The following is a 17,197-nucleotide window of genomic DNA, read 5'->3' on the forward strand; positions in this document are numbered from 1 at the left end:
CTCGAAGGGAACGATCTATTGATACGTAATCAGCATGGTTTCAGAAAACATCGTTCTTGTGCAACGCAGCTAGCTCTTTATTCGAACGAAGTAATGGCCGCTATCGACAGGGGATCTCAAGTTGATTCCGTATTTCCGGAAAGCTTTTGACACCGTTCCTGACAAGCGACTTCTAATCAAGCTGCGGGCCTATGGGGTATCGTCTCAGTTGTGCGACTGGATTCGAGATTTCCTATCAGGAAGGTCGCAGTTCGTAGTAATAGACGGCAAATCATCGAGTAAAACTGAAGTGATATCAGGTGTTCCCCAGGGAAGCGTCCTGGGACCTCTGCTGTTCCTGATCTATATAAATGACCTGGGTGACAATCTGAGCAGTTCTCTTAGGTTGTTAGCAGATGATGCTGTAATTTACCGTCTAGTAAGGTCATACGAAGACCAGTATCAGTTGCAAAGCGATTTAGAAAAGATTGCTGTATGGTGTGGCAGGTGGCAGTTGACGCTAAATAACGATAAGTGTGAGGTGACCCACATGAGTTCCAAAAGAAATCCGCTGGAATTCGTTTACTCGATAAATAGTGCAATTCTCAAGGCTGTCAATTCAACTAAGTACCTGGGTGTTAAAATTACGAACAACTTCAGTTGGAAAGACCACATAGATAATATTGTGGGGAAGGCGAGCCAAAGGGTGCGTTTCATTGGTAGGACACTTAGAAGATGCAACAAGTCCACGAAAGAGACAGCTTACATTACACTCGTTCGTCCTCTGTTAGAATATTGCCGCGCGGTGTGGGATCCTTACCAGGTGGGATTGACCGAGGACATAGAAAGGGTGCAAAAAAGGGCAGCTCGTTTTGTATTATCGCGTAAGAGGGGAGGGAGTTTGGCAGGTATGATACGCGAGTTGGGATGGAAGTCATTAAAGCAACGACGTTTTTCGTCGCGGCGAGATCTATTTACGAAATTTCAGTCACCAACTTTCTCTTCCGAATGCGAAAATATTTTGTTGAGCCCAACCTACATAGGTAGGAATGATCATCAAAATAAAATAAGAGAAATCAGAGCTCGAACAGAAAGGTTTAGATGTTCGTTTTTCCCGCGCTCTTCGGGAGTGGAATGGTAGGGAGATAGTATGATTGTGGTTCGATGAACCCTCTGCCAAGCACTTAAAAGTGAATTGTAGAGTAATCATGCAGATGTAGATGTAGATGTATTCTTTGAACCATTTTGCCGGCCGGGGTGGCCGAGTGGTTCTAGGCGCTACAGTCTGGAACCATGCGACCGCTACGGTCGCAGGTTCGAATCCTGCCTCGGGCATGGACGTGTGTGACGTCCTTAGATTAGTTAGGTTTAAGTAGTTCAAAGTTCTAAGGGACTGACGACCTCAGAAGTTAAGTCCCATAGTGCTCAGAGCCATTTGAACCATTTTGAACCATTTTCAACACACAATCACCATGAGCACGTCTGAAAAGTCTGCAGAGTTACTCGCTGCACCGTTCTCTGACATGAACCAACACACCTCTGCGTTTGTGGACTGCTGCCAGCTCCACCGTGCGGCGACCACAGGTCAAATGCACCGCATGGTCATACCCCGAGGTGATTTAAACCCGCAAACCTCCCACCAGAGCGTTGTTTCACCATGTATCAGCATTATCCGTAATTTATGAGCATGATTGTAACATCCGTGGTTGTCGTGTTTAGGTCGCGACAAGTTCAGCTGCTTAAATTATTGCGGTGAAGATAGGGGCAGGCATGCTGGAAGGAGAATTTGTACACGTCTAGTCGGGGATGAGAAGAGACGGCGAAATGCATCGCGGCAGTGTCGGGTGTTACGTGTGCGGTGGTGGGCGGCGCTGTGTCGGGTCCGGGTGGGAGGTGGGCGGCGCCGGTGACCGGCGGCTGCAGCGGCAGAGGGGCGGGACCTGCGGTGGGCGACGATCCGGCGGGAGGCGGCAGTCCGCAACGGGCCGCCGCCACGCCGCCAGGGCACCGGGCAACAGGTAGGTACCGGAGCGCCGCCGCTACCAGTTGCCAAGCCCCCACTTGCTGCTAGGACGGGAATTGGAGGCCGTGGAATGCAGGCCCGACCTGTCAAAGCTGACATCCCGATAATCTACTCTTCCCGTAGCATCTCATCAAGACACTACCGGGCAATCCACCAACATCCGTTTACATGTTGCCACTAAATTAGGGATGGGAAACACCGACCGGCTAAAATCGAAACCATTATTTTAGTTCTGAATAACCGGTATTTTTCCCTGTTCCTTTGGACTCTGTTATAAAACTTTTTTATTATTATTTCTTTACTATTAGTGGGTAAAAACCGTTACATCACTTTGTCATAGCAGTGGTGCTAAAATTTTTGGTATTTAAATAAAACTTTTTTTTCAAAAAGAGTAACGTTTGGTCGTATAATTTCCATTCCTTTGAAATGTTGGTTTATTATAGAAAACGAAATAAAAACGATCAGAGATATTTAATAACAACGCCGACAGAAACCAGGATCAAAGACATGACATTATAATCGATACAGCATTCCTGAGACTGTTCTGTACCTCTTGCCCTTTTCTACCCAGAAGCAGCGAGCGTTTCGTTTTTTTGGAAGCGTTTTGAAGATGTATGTCAGGCTTGTCAATTGTAGCCTAAAAATTTCATCACTGATTTGAAGTTCTGTGGCTTACGAAGGATTGTATCACCTTGGAATTCTATTGTTTCTGATGAAAGGAGTCGACTTAAAAGTCAACACATTGTAGAAGAGTATTTACGAACTGGACAGTGCATATTGGCCATTAACTCAATTCATTTCTGAAATTTTAACTGTTGCCAAGTAGTTATTCCTGGTAAATGTTCTATTTTGCCTACAATATAACTTGTTCGTTTGAAATTTTTGAAACAGCATTTTTAGTTCCCTCGTCAAAAAATCAATTGTATTCAAATTTCTGTTAAAAAGTGAATAAAGATACTTGACCACGCAGCGGGTTTTTCGTTCGAAATAATGAAAGAAAAGGACCGCCTCTTATTTGTCTGCTATTTATATATAATAACAAAAGAGAAAGGAAATTAAGGCACCAGCAATAAATGAAAAACTTAACAGTTCATTCATTGTCTGTTATAAAATAGAAAGTAGCTTACCTGCTGCTTGTGTCTACATACGCCCTTATCTATTGATGGCCTTTGGACACGGACAACTTAACACGAAAAATACAGTCCTCCAATCTCAGTTTTCATACTTCAAGGCTGGCTTTGCTGGTAATGCTCAAATAATAGTATGATCCTCGATTACAAAGTGATATCTGAGCAGAGTTTCAAAAAACTAGAATCAATAGCAGAATACTGCTGAATTTTCTTATAGTATTCAAACCCTCATAACTCTTGGAGAAAAGCAACGAACAGTATATGGACTCTTTCGTGTACCTGTTTTACTTGATACTTTAATTCGAAGTATCTCGAAACTTGTAATACAAACGCCTCAGAGAGACTTAGAAATTTTCTGTTCGATATGTACGTCTGTTACAAGAACAACAGTAAAAAACTGAAAATAGGTTACTTCATACATCGCTTATTTTTAGTGGTTTTTAACAGTCAGATTAAACTGAAGATGAAGAAAAGCTGATGCCCGAAAACCCGTCGTTTCAGCGATAACCGCCATCCCTACACTAAAACCATTGGCATATGGGACGAAGCAGCAGACGTCGACGTGCACGAAGATGGTATATCCGTCATCAGACATAGCGCCATCGGCACACGGGATGATCTACTTAACGTGATTTTGTGGTCTCGGCGCTTTCCAGCGGCAGTTGTCGGTTTTATTTGGCCCGCAGACAATACAGTATGTTCAAGAAAATGTCGTTGGTGCTGTTAAAACGCAAATTTCCTCCCTCATCCACTTGCCAATCATGTTGTTCTGTCTGTGGTATACATAAATAAAAACTTTAATGTCCATGAACTTGCAATAAGACAAAAAGGAACGACACATCTCCAGTCAGTAAGAACATCAGCTTGTAAAATTTCACCAAATCGAACATTTCACTCTTCAGGCAGAGAATGGACTTACATTTTCATAACACCAAGTATTACAGGAACTATTTCTATTAATCTCGTAAGAAAAGCTCGTTACCTTCTTGAAAAAGCGATGGTGAAAAAAAAGTCTATGTGACAGGACTATAACCTTATACCATCCTAACCTCCATTCCGCAACATGGAGTCCCTCCTCACTACGCTCTTTTTATACGGTTCCTTCCCTCCCCTTGTAGCCCTTCTTTTCGCTCACCTTAAACTGCCTCTTCGACCAGGTTTCTGTGCCTTTTATCTTGTTTGTTAAAACATAATAATTTCCCTGATAAACATAAGAAATTAATTAACCAAATAATAATTTGATGTGGCAACTTCTTTCTTTTTCGTTACTTATTTTAATTAAATTTCTTCTTAATACTGAATTAAATTATGAGAAAAATTTTCCATTTCGTGGAACCGAAAAAGAAAAGTAACACAATCCTCCATGTCTATCTTCCTTCTTAAAATAGAGTGTATGTTTCGCAAATAATCTAACATTTTGCCTAAATCCAAACGCTTGTCGTCTATAAAAATTGAGGTTTTTGTTTTGCTAGGCTGTAGCTTTTTCAGGAGCGATTTTGTATTTTATCTTGTAGTCTCTTATAGGTTTCAGTCACCGAAATGTTATTAATTTGCATTTAATTATAACAAATTCTAACAAGGACGACACATTTTTCATGAGTCTTCGATGTGCCGTTGCCTCAAAAAGGCTTACTCTGATAACACGCGTGTTATAACGCGGTAATAACTACATATGAAAATTCCACCAAAATTACGTTTCCCGTTGTTTTACTACAAAAAATCTTATTAACGGCGAGTCTCCACGAGACATTCAATGTGCTGATGCTTATGAACAGCATAAATTCATTAGGTGCAAGCTATAAAATCACCCGAATATGAGCTTCTGCTGAACACAAGTACAATGTGACGTCTTGCTTTATGAGCGCCTCAAGCTTTCTGCTTGTGACGTATGGAGCCTTCTTGCTTCCTATTGGTTGTACTTTAAGTGACACGTGGCGCAAGTATCGCGGAACTTATTTTGTGCTTCATGTGACGAAAGACTCCTCGACGTGAAATTGCAGGAAGTGACGTCTCAAAACTCGTAGAGCATCGCGTCAACGTTAGGTAACTCGTACAGTGCGCCGACGGCTTAAATCTCTTCAGAATGTGTGAAAGCTTCGTGTTCGAACGTTTCAGCCAATACTGTCGCTGCCCTCGTCAGGCTGACGAAGAGCTTGACAGATCACTCCAGTCGCCGAAGCCTAAGCTTGCACACGATCCTTATAACACTAGAAAAGCATCAGCGATAGACGGAACTGTTCAGTAACAGGACAGTCAAGTAATGATGAACTGCAGGGGGAAGGCAGAATTTGGGAGTAGGAAGAAGAGGACGGGGAGGGGGGGAGGGGAGGGTAGGGTCTTAACGTCATTCTATCTTGATGATATGGAGACTGACACGCTGCCGTATGGGTTGGCTGTTAGTTTCGCAAACGCTGTGAGTGCAAGAACGTATCGAGTAGCTGCCAGCAGGTGGTTAGTCTAATATACCTTAATGATGAAGTCGAATATTTTTGAAATGTGATGCTGGAAACTGTCTTGCTGATAGATGGTACTGTTGTTAATACCACCTGGTATCTTTCATTTTTATTGTGTATAAGCCACAACATCAATCACTATTCTTCATAAAAACTGTCACCAAAAGCCACCAGCATGCACTGACGAATTTCAGCAAGCGATAAGCAAAGAAAATGATAGATGCCAGCAAGCCAGAACCCAACAACGCGTATAAAAAATTCATATGTAAATTCTGCGTGCTCCATCTGACTATGAGTCTGGATAGGCTCGAATACTGAGATAACGTAATTGCTCAAAAACCTCAAGAGTGACTGCTCATATTTACCTGCATTTGTAATGCTATATCAAATTTTCTACAGTACCCATAATGGATACGCTTAGTTTGTTATTCTTCAGTTTGCGCAGACCTATATGATGTATGAAAAGTTCTCGGGTGAACGACGTGATCGAGGCAGATATGTGCAGCGTGTCGATAACAGACGGAGATATAATCACGCGTGATCGCAGGCTAATTGGCTGCCGGTGACAGGTCAGACTTTTGTAGTAATGTTATCGTCTTCTTAAATTTTTCAGACTGTATAGCATAATTTGACATCACATGAGCAGTAATAACAGCATCTTTAGTTCAAACTTTGGTAGACTATTTTTGCTGGAAAAAATCATCCATGTAACTGTAAGTACTTCAGAAACTTGATCGGAACCTTCCCGGCCTAATCAACTCCATTCAGTGTGAAGCAAAACATGAACATTCTCACATTTCTTCCCCGGCTAGTATATATAAGCACACATTTCGTTTCTGCAAATCTGTTCATGAAATGACTAAAAGGGTGATTTTTGTATGAATCCCGAGTGTTTCTTTTGACGACTGAGATGTTAAGTTTCAAATCTGTCTCAAAATTTTGTCTAATGACACAGTTTTCTTATTATCAGGATTTGTCATGTAACATCTGTCTAAATGAACACATGACCTTTCTAGAAAAAAATGTTGGCCACTTAAAAATCTCAACTTACACGGATTGCTGAACCAGCATTATCAGTATTACTGATAAAAAGTCTTTAGGTGGAGATTTAATTGTCATTTATTATACTTTACTTTCAATTCAAATTTTTCGCAGACGCCAGTAATGAAAGTGTAACGAGGAAATCCCATTGCAACAATTGGATCAAACGAAATTGGCACTAAATGATAATTAATTGAGATCCCTCAGCTGCCGACAGGTGTTGTTGATATACCTCGATGGTGACAGATGAAAATGTGTGCTCCGACTGGGACTCGAACCCAGGATCTCCTGCTTTCATGGCAGACGCTCTATCCATCTGAGCCACCGAGGACACAGATGAAGAGCGCGACTGCTGGGACTTGTCCCTTGCACGCTTCCCGCGAGACCCACATTCCCAACTGTCCACAATCTACATACGCAATGTACCTAATAGATATTTGCCCATCCATTCATTACTCGCGCACACTAAGGTGACGATTCCTGTGATTAGCACTGTTCTTGGGAGCTGGTCAAAATATGTAACTCACTCGTGGTTAATATAAACTGACAAGAATTAACTAATAACTTTAGTACTGGAACTCTCAATGCGAGAAAAGAAACTTCGAGAATATCGAACGGTAATAACGAGCGTGAAAGTGGAGGAGTACGGTAATAGTGGAGAAAACGATGATGAAGACAAGACTCGGATTTTTTTAGGATAGTGATAAAATTATTCTCTGCCTTCCCTCCACTCGCTTGGCGACATATTGTCACTCCTCAGTCTCACTCTCTCTGTTTTTCTTGGGTCATGAGTCTCTTCGTTATTGACGCAAGCCTTTACCTCATTTCACCTTTTACTAATCGTTTCATCTCTTCGCACATACTACACTCAACATATTCCATAATCTATTTTGTGTATTCTATTCTGAGTCAGGAACGGTAACCGGACGTACTCCACCATTAACACTGCCAATTCCAGAACAACCTACCGACCCCGTCAATATTCAGCTAATGGCAAGAAAAAGAAAAGGAATGCTTCGCGGGACTGAATCAGAGTATATTACATCCACTCCCTTGAGCAGAGGTACGAACTCCTATGTATAGTACAAGAAATGGAACTGTTCCTCAGAACGACCATTCTGTAGCAGAAAATTGGAACGTAGTCTGAGTTCAGAAATAATGACTTACCTGCAACACACCATATTTTCCATGGAAATCGGCATGGGTTCTAAAAACATTGATCAGGCGAAACACAAATGGTGTTCTTCACGTATACGATACCGTCAGTGACTCTGTAGGAGACCACGTAGGGTAGGTGTTTCCAGACTTCCGAAAGGCTTTCATTGAGTACCTCATCGACGCCTTCTAGAATGGAATATCTAAACAGGTTTGGGAATGTATTGAAAATTTTCTGACACTCAGCGTAACTACTGTAATCCTCGGTGGAGAGTTAGCTACAGACACTGACGCGACACATGCTGTGACACAGACTGTGGCAGATTAAAGAATTAGCGGGTAGTATTTTGCTGCAGTCGGAAGGTTTCTGCTTGTGATTCACTTATCTTTGAGGAAATTCTATGTGGTACAAATCTGTAGAAATATCTGTTACAGATCGGCAAAAGGAACAGCTTAGTGCAAATACTGGTACCTAGCGCTCTATATGGAGAAAAGCAAAGTGTTGGATTTATAAATTTTGATTTGTTGTACGTGGAACAGACGACTGTGGTTTAAAATCCGAGGTAATTAAAAGCCTAGAGCCACAGTTGTCAGTTATATTCATTGGTGAATTGACAGTTGCGACTCTATAGCTTTAATTACCATGATGTTGAGGACTTCACGCAACGCAAATGCGTGGTGTCCTTTGACTACACGTTACTGAGTCCTAACTAGAGCCGTCATGCCATGCAAGTATTTGACAGTAACAATGAGTAGATATGAAATAGATCGACCGTATAGGCAGGGTTACAAGTACTATAAATGGCGTAATTAGTAAACTGATAAGTGATTTCATGCAAAACACATGTAGCATCCTCCCTGGAATACCGCTCAACATTAGGACGGACTAACAGGATACACCGAGCTTACACACAGAAGCGCCGTGCGAAAAGTCACAGTTTTACTTGACTGGCGGTAGAGCGTACAGTAACTGTTGGAGAAACTTCGCTGGCAGACATACTAAGAAAGATGCCGTACATCTCCCAAAATCTGCTCAGAAAATTTCAAGAGCCGTCATTTACAGCAGAAACTATAAACACTACTATGTAACTAGCCTTGGAATAAAAACGAGGTGTTTCTCGTGAAACCATGTTGAGTAAATTTCGGGAACCAATATTCTAAGACGGCTCTGCAACCATTATCCTGCAACCTTAGTATAACTCGCGTACACACCATGAGAATAAATGAGAGAGATTAGCGCACGTACAGAGTTATGCAGAAAGTCATTTTTCCGTCGCTCAATACGCGAATGTAATGGGACAGGAAATCGACAAAAGACCCTCCGCCATGCGCTGCATAGTGACTTGCAGAGTATGTAAGTACATCTTCACATATTGTAAATTAAAATACACTACTGTTTTTTCTGTCTCTATAGGCCTATATGAAGGTCAATATCAGGGTCTACTGTAGGGGTCTTGGTACTGTTTTCATTAATAGATAGACTCAATCAAGAGGAACGTTTGTGCACCTTGCCAGACGAAAAAAGTTTCGAGGCAGAGTTCATAAAAAAAATACTGGAAATATGGTGGTTTCAATGCTTCGGATGTCTCGTATAGTCTCCCTCATTCCTTTTCACTTCAGTACAGCGCCCAGAACGTTCATAAAACCGCATGAAAATCAGAAAAGTTCTTCTTTGGGATGTTGTTTGTTCAGCTCGCACGTCACATTCGCACCTTCTTTGATCTTTCCGAACCTCCGGAGACACATTCTACGCTCTCTAAGGTCGTATTGATAACACTAGTCTACGTCACCCCGATGATTTTTTTCCAGAAAAGAATTGTCGTCGTTTTTCATTCTAGTCAAGTCGGTGCTGGCACCACATGTAGTCAAATGGCTTGGTTCAAATGGCTCTGAGCACTATGGGACTTAACATCTTAGGTCATCAGTCCCCTAGAACTTAGAACTACTTAAACCTAACTAACCTAAGGACATCACAACACCCAGCCATCACGAGGCAGAGAAAATCCCTGACCCCGCCGGGAATCGAACCCGGGAACCCGGGCGTGGGAAGCGAGAACGCTACCGCACGACCACGAGATGCGGGCCCACATGTAGTCGTTTTTATTCGAGATTCAAAGCGTGCAGGACAAACTCCGCACACACTTTTCACTTCCTCAAAACATTCTGGAGATTGTACTGAATACTTGATTTAGAGATGTACAGTTCGATCCACTAATGCGATTTGTGACGCAACAACGTTGACACGCTAATGCCGTAGTTCCACTACCTAACACCGCCTGACCAGAAATGTTGTTTACAGTTGGTGCAAACTGCCGCCGCAGTTACTGCGTTGGCGTCGCTCATACGCCAGCAGTATAACTAGTCTCGGAACAAGTGTGTATAATTTAAAGCGCTACGCCGCCAAGTCTTCCTGCAGTCGATAGTGCTACCAGTCCGAAACTGGGGCAGGTCGCTAGCGTAGATACAAATTTACAATCATGCAGATAAATTCCGGTATTCGCCTTTCGTGAATGGAACGGAAAGAAATGTCAATATACGGTGTAATAACAAGTTCCCTGTATCAAGCCCTTCACAGTGATTCGCAGAGTAACGATGAAGGTATTGCATTCGAAAAATTGCATGTTTTTCATCAGATGTACAGAGTTATTATTTATTTTCTACCGGTTCCGGCCATGGCGACCATCTTCACAGGAAAGAAACGAAGCTGTACATTATGTGTATATGCAGTGAAACTTTTCACTGGATAAACTGGAAACCTTGGCAAGCATGCAGTTCTTCAAATTTCCAGCAGCTGTATCTAGTCACCTAACTACACTGTAATTGGTTGTTTTAGTGTAGCAGATGTCGAAAGTCATTTGTATCCACACCGTATGATTTCATGACCTTATAAACTATACTCAGATACTAACTAGTTTTACTGCAATTTGCAACATTTCTCGTATGCTAGGTGGAATGTCCCAACTACGATACCGTCGTTAACATTAGCACTAAAAAATTTGCACGAATATATATGTACGCATGCAACAGCATGCGCTACCTAATATTTTTCTAAACGCCGCTCAGAAAAAAGGATTTTTCCCGGGCTGATACCTCTGGTTCTATCGGTGATAGAAAGGTAGGGTCAAGTGTTTTGGATAGTCCTTGAACTACGGACCATTTGTACACACAACATAAGGATCGCCCTACCGTAACTATCCTATAGTACAGGATCAAAGTTTGAATATTACACACTTCCTGTAGCTTAGGCAACTGGAGCAAATCAGTTGGTTCTTTTTGCATTAGACGTGGTCTACGGTGCGCGTTAAGGTGCTTACGGAAGCACAGTTTAGTTCATGAGCCGTTTCTGGGAAAACCCGGATAACATGGATTTTGGGTACCAAATCCGCCACAGATTCCAAAAAGCCTATGCACAGCAAATGGCTCTAATTTTTTCCATGAATTCCTAAGATCCCTGTCTAGAATAAACGAAAATTTTCTTTATATCTCTATCCGTTTCCGAGGTACAGTGGTTTAAAGTTACCCTTCTTGTACACGAAAAGAAGTATGCATGCAATATCCGGTGTGAGGTGAAAACGCATGGAGAAATATGCTAAAGTATCGCGGTTATCACCAGAAGAGTTTCGGGAACCCTAAGTTGTAGTACTGAAGCACATGAAAAATTTTATGCACATAAAATGAAGTGTATAATAATTTAGTTTTGCACCATTTCAATTTCAAGCAAGTACATTATGAAAATTTTACTGTCCCATGAAGTTCTTTTCCATGTGAGTGACATGCACTGCCGTATCAGGTAAAAGAAGGACACCATCAGAAAAATGCTCCTATCGGAGCACAAAAGAGGCTATTATGCTAGTATTTTAAAAGACTCTTACTAAAAAGAGGGATACCAGTTGCTCATTCCAACCTTCCTCACCGCCTCTAAAATGTTTTCCATAAATTTTAGCATGCTAACGTATTCGGACTTTTTTATGCTGAGAGAGAAAAAGACAGTAGGAAGAGAGGGAAAGTAATAAATACTGGATGACAGTAGACAGACGTTGTGGTACAGAAAAAGCGAAGGAGACAGAGTGAAAGAAACAGAGGATCACAGTGGCAGTGCAGCGTAGTTGATAGTGACAGAACAGTGCTAGGAAAAGAGTGAAGGAGACAGCGCCAATGTGTCAGGCATGAAGACTAGCCATGGACGGGCAAGTGGCAATTAGAGGTAATGAGAGACAGTCTAATTCAGTGACAACAAGAAAGAGAGAGATAGTGGCAGTGAGAAGAAGCAGCAACAGTGGGAAGGAATAATGTAGTAGCGGTAAGAGAGGACACGACACTGAGAGGTGGCAGTAATAGTAGGACAGAAGGAAGCAGACCATGACTGTGCGACAGTGGACAGTGACAGAGAGACGCAAAGAGATATGACAATGAGTTGTGCTGAATGAGTGAACGAGAATAGGCAGGCGGGGTAGAATTGCAGCGTTGGACTGTTGGATATGAGCGAGTAACAGGGGATCTTCTGGGTGTGAGAGGGTGAGCTGCACGTTAAATAGAGCGCGAATGTGTTCGGATGCTAAAATTTTTGGGAAAATTTTCAATGGTGCTGAGTGAGATAGAAATAGGCAGCTGGTACTCCAGTCACAGACTCCTAAAATTGGGGCATATTAGCTCTTTTTTGAACTCTGATAGGAGAATTTTTCTGCTAGTCTATTTAGTACTGAAACCTGTAGCGACAGAGGATAATCATCAGACATCGGAAAAACAGGGCCAATTATTAACACATCAGGCATTATTTCATGCGTAAGACATTACTGCCGGCAACTGTGGCCGAGCGGTTCTAGGTGCTTCAGTCCGAAACAGCGCTGCTGCTACGGTTGCAGCTTCGAATCCTGCCTCAGGCATGGATGTGTGTGATGTCCTTAGGTTAGTTAGGCTTAATTAGTTCTAAGTCTAGGGGACTGATGACCTCAGATGTTAAATCCCATAGTGTTTCGAGACATTTTTTGTAAGACGTTACTGAGTTCTCTTCCTCACATCTCTCCTTCGCTTTTAGTTACATCTACATCTACAGGGCATAGACGAAATATGTGAACAATGGTAGTAATGGGTCGGTTGTGTTTGACGATCAACAAGGCACGTAAGGCACGTGTCGTGCTGGACTGTGCATGTTCAGTACGAACTAGGCATCGGTGCAGCTTGTTTACGAGTAGTACACACTTCGTATTTACATTCAGACGCCGAGGTCGACGTGTAATGAAAGACCTAACGGAGTTCCAAAGCGGACAGACTATGGGGGCCCGATTAGCTGGAGCATCTTATGGAATGTTTCAAGAGCAACTGTTTCAGAAGTCATCACAGCCTACGCAAAACATGGAAATACATCATCGTGTAAAGGTAATAGTGGGTGCAAATCAAAACTAAATGACAGAGATCGTCGTATGCTAACACAAATTGTGGCCGGCCGGAGTAGTCGAGCGGTTCTAGGCGCTTCAGTCTGGAACAGCGCGACCGCTACGGTCGCAGGTTCGAATCCTGCCTCGGGCATGGATGTGTGTGATGTCCTTAGGTTAGTTAGGTCTAAGTATCTCTAAGTTATAGGGGCCTGATGACGTCAGAAGTTGAGTCTCATAGTGCTCAGAGCCATTTGAGCCAACACGAATTGTCTCAAAACAACACAAAACTACGGTGGCTAAAGTGACTGCAGAGCTCAGTTGCCACATTCGAGACCCCGTGTCTACCGACACTGTCCACCGAGAACTCCAAAAAGCGAATATTCATGGTCTAGCTGCTATACAGAAACCATTACTGACGACAACCAACAAAGAGAAACGTAAAACATGGCGTCAGGAGTATAAATCCTGGACGGCTGATCAGTGGAAACACGTCATATGGACCGACGAGTCAACGTTTTAGTTATTTCCAACATCGGACTGGGTTTACGTCTGGAGAACGCCAAAAGAAGCCTATAATCTTGATTGCTTGATTCCAACGGTTGATCATGCAGGAGGAAGTATGATGGTGTAGGCAGCCATATCATCGTATTCCGCTGGTCCCATCATTACTCTGAAAGGCCGTCCTACAGCCAACGAGTATGTGATAGCTTAAGGTGATTAGGTGCACCCCATGAGTCAAAGGTTTTCCGCAACAATTATGCCATATTTCAGGACGGCAATACACTCATTCACACAGCCAAGACAGTACAATCGTGGTATGAAGAGCATGCAACTGAACTGCAGCGTCTTTCCTGGCCAGCACAGTCCCCGCACTTGAACATTATCGAACCTTTGTGGACGGTATAGGAGTGCAGAGTCCGGAGCAGATTTCGGCCTCCCTCGTCACTACAGCAGTTAGAAGAGCTTCTGATCGAAGAGTGGCATAACATTCCGCTAGAGGCTATAAAATCATTATATGCCAGTATTCCAAGAAGAATCGCAGCTGTATTGCGGGCCAATGGGGGTCCAACCCCTTATTAATAAACAATTCATAAGTAAGTACAGGTATTCACATCATTCTGCCTATCCCCCTGTAGGCCTATATGCAGCAAACCAGGTTATCGGGTGTGGCGGAGGGAAATTTATGTATGATTGTCATTCTCACCTTTCCTATTCGAGTCGCGACTCGCCTGGGGGAAATCGATTGCTGGTAAACCTCCGTGTGAGCACAAATATGTCTAATTTTACTTTCATGGCCTTTTAGTGAGATATACGTAGGAGAAAGCAATATACTGGTCGACTCTCGTAGGAAAGTACGGTCCCAGAATTTAACAGTAAACTATACCGTGACTTCGCCTCTAGCGCATCGTCTGCCAGATGCGTTGGCTGAGCATCTCTGTTGAATCCTAAGCTCCACTGAAGTCGATACAAATTCTTTTTGTAATTTGCACATGTTGTTAGAAGCGATCCGATATTTGGTAATTGGCTGCCAAGACCACGTGTTGCAAAGTTTTTTTTTTTTTATTTCGTCTGTGACTGGTTATAACAGAGTTTAACTGTCATCTTCGGATCAGTCTACCGGGAGAAAAACATTACTATGACAATCCGCTCCTATACAATCAGCATACAAGTCGAAAAACAACATAATAACTAGTAAGGCGTGTAAAAACATTGTGATACCTGTTTATTACATTTTTCCACTTTTATACTGGCTGTAAATGTGCGGGCTGTCGTAGCAATGTTTTTGCCCTGATACACTGTAGATTCGAATATGATAGCTGTCGAAACTGGTTATTGAGGAAATAAAATAAAAATATTACAACACGCGATCTTGGCTACCTAATTTCTTTATTTAACGTATTCTTTTGCAGAGCACAAGGCTTCATTTCTTGAAAGTAAATTCCGGTAATAGCTTTATAAGGTTGTTAACTTTTAGAGGTTTCCATCCACTACTACCGTATTTGTAATGAGGGAGGAGGGAAAGACTTATTCGCAGATATTGCTTTGTCGATGCTTTCCTCTAACTCCGACCGATAACGTCTTCTCAATTAAATTATTATGGTATTTGAAAAATCAGTAATGAATGCAGTAACTAACAGACAAATCCAAGACGATGGATGTGAACGTAGGTAATGAGGATCAGGTATCTTCGTACGTTTTTGTAACAATTATCCACGTTATCAAGATACAAGATATAGTGCCATTGTTGCCCACAACGGGTAGCTAACTACACCCATCTGTTTCCATAGTGTGACAAGTATTGTAAATTGTCAAATTTTGTGATTTTTTTCAGCGTAATTCATTAATAATAGTAACAAAAGCTCAGTCTGTGCCACAAGATCGTAACCAGGCAATAGGTCCGACTCTAGGTGGAGTCCAGCTTTTCTTCGCCACGTTACTAGGAGAGGGCGTGTGTTGAGGTAATACCCGTTACTTATTTGATAGCAGTAGCAATGGATCTGGGGCCACACTGGAGGGGCTGGAACAAGAAAAAATATTCGCCTCTATGAAGGATTGAACCCGTGGCCTCCTAGGCCGAACTTTAGTACTCTGCCCGCCTTTTTCAGCGTGTGTTCGCGTTAGTTGATGTGTGCGGACGTCGCATTACAACTTTTCAAGTTCAACGTTGTACAGTTCACCTTTTTTTTTAATACAGAGAGTAGAAAGACGTCTAACCGAACACGCTGAGCCATAGCACCGCCATCCCACTGGACCAACGTGGTTTCAGTAACACCGCTATTAAAACTGTAAAACCCGTCTTGCCTATCTGTTTCTGTTTGAGCACGCAAATCTCCAAAACAACTACACGAATTTTCAAGTGGTTTTCGCAGGTAACTTCAGCATACCTTGGGGCACCGAATAAACTTTATATCATCGACATCGGATCACGGAAATAAAGATATTCATACATATAATAAAAATGGATGTTCCATGTCTCCTTCGAAAATAGTGGACCCATTTCAACCAAACTTCGTACGCATGTCACGTCCTGTCTGGAAAGAATCGCTGTGTGGGTGAGAACCACCTTGGTGGTGAAAAAAATGTGCAGGCCACGATGCGCGAATATCCCGATCTATTCAATCAGTATTTGAGAACAATAGCACTTAGTGACTTGCAACAAACGTTACACACAATTTTAAACGTTTATGAAACATTCTCTCTCTGACATCTTCCACATAATTATGAAAGAAAAGGGAGTTTATCGCCTAATGCATTTTCGCTGTTCGTTTTCTCATCGTGTATGACGTTTTAATTTATTGCTTCTGTATTACTAACTGTATTCGCGACACATTATGCAGACGTGTTCACATGTACCACTGAAAGTCTCCGCAAAACTATATCATGGCACGACGCACAGTTAAGAATTTATGACGTCATAAACACTGAGATGCGTAAAAAAATGCCACATCTTTCATGACGTTTAACTTTATTACCTGCTGAGCCGATTTCGACAAAATTTGGTAAGAAGATAGCTTCAGCCCTGAGGTACATCACAGGCTGCTTTATAAAGTGTGCAATACAAGATTCGTGTGATTTGAAGAATAGTCCGCGGAGTAGGTAAAATATTTACGCTTTAACTTTTGAACATCATATTTGCGAAAATGCTTTTCCTGGTTCATATGCGCTCCGTGATATGATTGAAAGTAATGAATACAATGCTTATACATTCTTCAGTATGTTTGTTCCGTGCTTCCACAATATCGTTGCATAATTTACACGTTATACAACTTTTTTCCTTTCAACCCTTTCTGAGTTGTAAGCGAGAAAAATTTTCATAAAGGTTTGAAATTCTATGTAAAGTTTGTAGCAAGTCACTAAGTACTCTCGTTCTCAAATACTAAATAATGCGCATAGCAGCATGTTGAAAAAAGGTTGCCGCTTACTGTATTTTCCCTGTTCATGCAATTAAATGTCTCATCGGTCATAAAGTAGTAATTTATTACTTCTTTAGCACTAACTAGATTCACCACTCATTTTGCAGGTGGTGTTCACAAATAGCTG

General features: G+C 42.1%; 1 protein-coding gene across 3 annotated transcripts in view; it reads left to right on the forward strand.

Moving 5' to 3' along the window:
- The first annotated feature begins 1,915 nt into the window (after positions 1–1,915).
- LOC126412420 (uncharacterized) overlaps positions 1,916–17,197 on the forward strand; it is a 379,666-nt gene continuing 364,384 nt past the window's right edge. For all 3 annotated transcript variants that reach the window (XM_050082009.1, XM_050082010.1, XM_050082011.1), the window contains exon 1: positions 1,916–1,997. The gene's annotated coding sequence lies outside the window, so the exon portion shown is untranslated. The remainder of the gene's footprint in view (positions 1,998–17,197) is intronic.

The sequence above is a fragment of the Schistocerca serialis genome, chromosome 7, assembly GCF_023864345.2.
Source record: "Schistocerca serialis cubense isolate TAMUIC-IGC-003099 chromosome 7, iqSchSeri2.2, whole genome shotgun sequence".
Lineage (NCBI taxonomy): Eukaryota > Metazoa > Arthropoda > Insecta > Orthoptera > Acrididae > Schistocerca > Schistocerca serialis.